The sequence below is a fragment of the Pygocentrus nattereri genome, chromosome 1 (assembly GCF_015220715.1).
Source record: "Pygocentrus nattereri isolate fPygNat1 chromosome 1, fPygNat1.pri, whole genome shotgun sequence".
NCBI lineage: Eukaryota > Metazoa > Chordata > Actinopteri > Characiformes > Serrasalmidae > Pygocentrus > Pygocentrus nattereri.
The window spans coordinates 46773671-46780014 of record NC_051211.1 but is presented as its reverse complement, the minus strand read 5'-3'; the positions used below and the strand labels follow the sequence as shown (position 1 = coordinate 46780014).

The 6344-nt window shown below is 40.6% G+C and overlaps 1 pseudogene; it reads left to right on the top strand.

Moving 5' to 3' along the window:
- Nucleotides 1–344: 344 nt before the first annotated feature.
- LOC108436017 overlaps nt 345–6344 on the top strand; it is a 33624-nt pseudogene continuing 27624 nt past the window's right edge.

The window sequence follows — 6344 nt, the reverse complement described above, 5'->3', positions numbered from 1 at the left end:
GTTTCCTCTCTCTGAAGTCAGTCTCCTGTATGTTGGTGTGTTTCTCACCACACTGCTGCGAGCGTCTCTCCTCACACACACACACACACTCCTCTAGAGACAGAGGTGGAGTTCTGTTCATCAGCGCTGACGCTCTTTTGATAAATATGGAGAAAGAAAAAAACGCCTCCTCTGATTTGTCTCTGAAAATGTTTGATGATTTCCTCTCCTCTTTCTAATAAGGTCATAGTGAATGTGATTGGCGGCTGTGGGAAGCCTCTCTCTCTCTCTCTCTCTCTCTCTCTCCCTCTCTCTCTCTCTCTCTCTCTCAGTTTCTTCAGTCTCTCAGGGGAGTGGAGGTGAAGCTTGTTCTGCTGCTGAGTTGAATGGACTGTGTGCAGGTCAGAGTAAGATGGACAGCTGTGCGGCTCTCATTCTTCTCTCCACAATCTCACTCATCACAGCTGGTAGGTGTTCATTGTCAGAGTCATTGTGAAAAGAATCGAGTAACAGAAAAAAAGCCTTTTTGTCATGTTTTATGTTTAGGAGCAATAGAGTAGAAACAAGAGTAAAATATGTGATCCAAATGTTTTGTGTGGTGTATTTGTATCAGTGTAATGACACTGTTCAATGTATAGTATTAAAGTGGTTTCCGTACAGTATTTTTTAACTGATCAAAGGAAACATAGGCAACATAATATTGTTTGAATATCAGTGTAAACTAACAATTCTAACAAATCTGTTAACAATTATTTTAATAATTGTAGAATTCTGAAATTCTAGAATTGGGTCACAAGCCTGTTAACCCTTTAAGACGATAATATTAAGATAATGTTTATGCTGCTGTTGTACTTTTCGAAATGCCGTTACACTTTGCAAATAGTATTTTTACTCTGTTCAATTCCAGAGTAAAAACATTTGAATTATGTATAAACAATGTAAATACAAGGAAGGCTAATTAAAACCTTTTCAGTGACCTTCATGGACAAAGAGCCATTTTGATGTGAAATGTGAAATTTATATATATATATATATATATATATATATATATATATAAAATAGGCAAATAAGTAAGTAGGTAAAATTATAAATATTGTGGGTATACAAACCCTGTACAAACAAAATACAGTAAGAAATGTTTTGACCTGAGGGCGACGATCACTGAACAGTATTAGAGATCTAGAACCAGGACAGAAACACAAAGCTCTTAGTGCTGTACCTTGTGTTTAGTGGTAGCGAGACATTTTATTATTTAGTTTTATCTTAATGCATTTATCTATGGATTTATCATCTATGAAATGTAGAGACGTGGCTTTGAAATGCAATTTAAGTAGCACAATATAAAAATTAAGATTTGCGGCACGTTCTGCTTAGAAATGTCTACAAAAATACACCGTACACAAATAAAATAAATAGAACATAATTGAAATGTAGTGTCAAAGCTTAATTTCACAAATTATTGATATATATGATTATTGATAATATATGATTTTTGATATGCAAATTACATTCTCCTGAATTCCATCACTCACTCGATCTCATTTTTGTACAGACAGTGTGAGGCTGGTGAGTGGTGATAATGACTGCGCTGGGAGAGTGGAGGTGTTTCATGATAATGAGTGGGGAACAGTGTGTGATGATGACTGGGATATGAAAGATGCTGCAGTGGTGTGTAGAGAGCTGGGCTGTGGACATGTTGTGTATGTACTGGATAGTACTCACTATGGACCAGGATCGGGACGGATCTGGATGGATGATGTGGGCTGTAGTGGATCAGAGTCTACCCTGAAAGACTGTAGATCAAGAGGCTGGGGTGAACAGAACTGTAATCATAATGAAGATGCTGGAGTGAGATGCTCAGGTAAACTATATTTATTTTTAAAACAATAGTCTTCCAAAAAGTAATCATCATAATTGTGCATGACAAATATTTTATAAAAGCATTATAAACATGAATCATACAATTGTAACCTGGAAGGAAATAAAAGGAAATGAAATGCTGCCTGTTGCATGTCGTGCTCAGTGTATATATGATTTAATTACACAGGTGAAAAACTGAGACTAACCGAGGGTTTACATCTGTGCTCTGGGACAGTCAACATGCGATATGGAGCAAAATGGGGAACCGTATGTGACGCTAACTTTGACCAGCAGGATGCAGAGGTTGTGTGTCGAGAGCTGGGCTGTGGGCTTCCTGTGGAGGTGCTGGGAGCAGCTGCTTTTGGCAGAGGGGAGGGTCAGATGTGGTCAGAGGAGCTTCAGTGTAGAGGCAATGAATCTGAAATTCATCTCTGTTCAACATCAACTTCACAAATGTGCTCTCATGAGAATGATGTGGGACTCATTTGTTCAGGTTAAGTATTAATATTTAATCTCTGCTTTAAAGGCTTATAAGAAGGCTGAATCATACTGCTTGTAGATTAGAAATGATAAGTTCAGAGTCAGCACATGATAGCATTTAGGTAGCTGTTTGGCATTGGGAGACAGTTAGATAGTTGGCAAGAAATTATAACTGAAAAAACTTGGGTAAAAAATTAAACGGCTGTCAATAATATGGGTGGCACTGGGAAAATGATTAATTAGTTGCAGTTGTTTATTCTCATGTATATAATCAGTTTTATGCTGTTTCACTGATCTCTCAGTTGTGTATTCAGGTCACACTCAGGCTCGGCTGGTGAACGGCTCTGACTCCTGTTCTGGTCGAGATGGTAGAGCTCCAGTACCTCAGTGAGCGGGGCACAGTGTGTGATGTTAACTTGGATATGAGAGCTGCCAGTGTCCTCTGTGGTCAGCTGAACTGTGGAAGTGCTGTGGCTGTGTTGGGGTCAGACTGGTTTGGGGAGGGGAGTGGCCAGATCTGGGCTGATGTGTTTGATTGTCAGGGGAACGAAACACACCTGTCAAAATGTCCCATTTCATCATGGAGTCGAACTGCATGCTCTCATAAACAGGATGCTGGAGTCATCTGTAACGGTGAGCTCAAAACTGTGTACAGCATGTAAAAGCAATAAATACTGTGTTAGTAAATGACTGAGTCAATAGCATCATCAAATTGAAAAATAAATTGGTAACTGCAATTACCAGAGAGTTTCCCTGTTCAGGTTCATCTCTGGCATTTCATGAGGGACGAGTGATGTTGTCTGGAGGGTTGGAGTGTGAGGGGGAGGTGGAGGTGTACTTCATGCAGGACTGGAGGAGAGTTCTGCTGGACTCCTGGAGTGAGTCTGAGGCCTCTGTGGTCTGCAGACAGCTGGGCTGTGGCTCTGTGTTCAACTTCTCCAGCTCCTCTACATCCAGTCCTGAACGCAGCTACATGTGTGTGACGGGTTTCAATTGTTCTGGGAGTGAAGCTCATCTGGGGAACTGCAGCAGCGGACAAGCAGTCAACTGCAGCTCCAGAGAACAGCTCTCAATCACCTGCTCTGGTCAGTATTAACAATCCTTTTTATTAAATGACATGATTGAATGATTTCATTTAGTCACTAAAAGAACAATTATAATAATATATAACATTTCAGTAGTGACTGTTTTGGCTGTAAAGATTTTAGCTAAAGGCTGTAAGATTTTGAGCAGAACATAAAAATGCTAGCCATGACATGAAAACAAACATATCTTTGGACAGTTGTACACACAGAAAGCCTAAATATTTCTCACTAAATCACAAAAAAGATTATTTAGTTGCAAAAATGTTTGGTAGTTAAAATTCTTAAGGTTACTAATGATTTTCAGACTTTGGGACACATTCACTTCAAAACAACGGGACCTAAATGCTCACCATGTGATCATTAGGGACAGGGATGCAGTGTTACTTCCTGCACTGAGTATTCAATGTGAAGTCCTGTGTGTGTGTGTGTGTGTGTGTGTGTGTGTGTGTGTAGGTAAGTTTAATTCAGCTCACAGCTCCATCAGGCTGGTTGGTTCTGGGGGAAAATGTGCAGGAAGGTTAGAGGTTTTCCACAGTGGCTCATGGGGGACAGTGAGTGATGACTTATGGGACGTTAAGGATGCGCAGGTGGTCTGCAGACAGCTGCAGTGTGGAGTGGCCCTCAGTGCTCCTGTACCAGCCCAATTTGGACCAGGAACTGGACCCATATGGCTGAATGAGGTGGAGTGTGAGGGGAACGAGACGTCACTGTGGAACTGCAGATTTCACCTGTGTGGAGAGGACGAATGTGGGCACAAGGATGACGTAGGAGTCGTGTGTTCAGGTAAAGTGAAATTAATGTTTCCAGAAGCTGCAGCTTTTAATGAACTTTTTGAATGAATGCTAGAGACTCAATGAATGAGTGAATAAACGAATGAAGCGTTGTTTAACATACTAAAATGTTTTAATTGAAAAAAGGAGAATAATGGATTTAACTTAGTTTAATCCTTCAACCACCAGAGTATAAAGAGTTCAGACTCACTGAGGGCTGCGAGGGGAATCTGGAAGTGTTCTACAATGGAACCTGGGGTAATGTGTGTGTAAATGGGATGGATGAAGAAACAGTAAGTCTCATCTGTCAGGAGCTGAACTGTGGAAGATCTGGCCGTGACAGGGCTACTAATGCAAGAGTGGAATCAGCTCCTAACTGGCTGGATAATCTGAAATGTAGGAAACATGATTCCACTCTGTGGCACTGTCCATCTTCACCCTGGAGACAGAATAACTGTGATAATCGCAACGAAGTGGCTGAAATAACCTGTTCAGGTTAGGAGTTTCTAGTAGTTTTGTAAGATGACATGAATAGAATGTCAAATAATTTTCTATTATTTTCTCTGAGTGCCACCAGAACAAATCAATCAACAGAACTGAATGTTCTAGAGAAATACATCTATAAGCAAAATCTTTGCTCAGTGATTAATGAATTATCTTAATATACTCACAGAAAATGAAGATGATCGTGTGTTACGAAGCCATCTGACATGTTCTTCATCTCCTCATCACAGACAGTGCTCAAGTAAGAACTGCAAACTTATATGGATGATATTCCATTGACTGGGACAGAACATTAATCACACAAGTGTTAGAAATGTTATTTAGCTTATTCATACAAACATTAATGGCCCTTTAATCAGTTAATATACACAGAGTAAAGACTATGCTGCACTGTAGAGCTGTACTGTTATTAATTCTGTGATAAGATTAATTTTCCAGTGTTCCTGTATCTTCTCATATGTGATGTAGATCACTTGCCTCTCAGGCTGAGAGGAGGAAATGGAAGCTGCTCTGGGAGGCTGGAGGTGTTTCACAATGCTAAGTGGGGTTCTGTCTGTGCTGATCTGTGGGACATTAGGGATGCTCAGGTGGTCTGTAGGCAGCTGGGCTGTGGGCCGGCGCTGAGTGCTGGTAGGAATGCTGTCTTTGGTGCTGGTGAAGAGCCTATCTGGCTGAACAGAGTGAAGTGTAGAGGGAATGAGATTCACCTGTGGGACTGTCCCCATTCCCTGAAGGAACACACTGACTGCTCCCACAAGCAGCACGCTGGAGTCATCTGTGAAGGTCAGAGGAGTCTGCTGGACTTTGGAGTTTTTGTTTCTAATGAAATCACTTTCATCTCAGTGTTAATAATCTACAAGCCTGTTTTAAAAGTGAACTTGCTAAAAATTATGTGTCTAAAGCAAGTTTGACATATGCAGTTACTTGGCTGTAACATCAGAATCAGACTATCCGGTTCAAATTTAAGTCAATATTCATGTTTTATGCTTTGTGCTTACAGACATATCTGTACCTTCTACTGCTGCAACCATAATTACAACCACCACTTCCACCATTGCAGGTACTTTTTTGTCTTTTGGGTCATTTTTCAGTTTTTTTCTGAATTGATTGTTCAGTGATTTACACGTTTTCTGTTCTATGTTTTTATTTTCAGTTGGTCAGACAACAAAGGGAACAATTACTCTTCCGCCAGTGGATGATCCCTCCATCTATCCAGTGCCTCTCCTGGTTCTGGGAGCAGTGCTCTTCCTGGCCTTAGTGCTGTTGGTTGTGCTGTTTTACCAGAACAGAGTGCTCAGGAGAGGTAGAGCGAGTCAGAGATCATCTACAATCCACTTTCTATACATTCTCTTAACATCATTAGTCCTTCAATCTGTCATCAGATTGTCTTCTGCTGAACTGGCTCCATGTTTCTCTTTGTCTCCCTCACAGGGCTCTCTAAGATGAGGCGTAAGACTCTGACTGAGGCAGTCTATGAGGAGATCGACCGCAGATACATTACTAAAAGAAATGACTTGACTCAAAGGGGTGAGTGATATATAGACTGTTCTGCATGAGGATAGTTGTATTAAAGTAAACTTACAATGAAGATAACAGAAGACACCCAGCTATACCTACCAGCTATACCAGCTAGTTCTCAGTGATCACAGCAATTTAATGTTCTTGT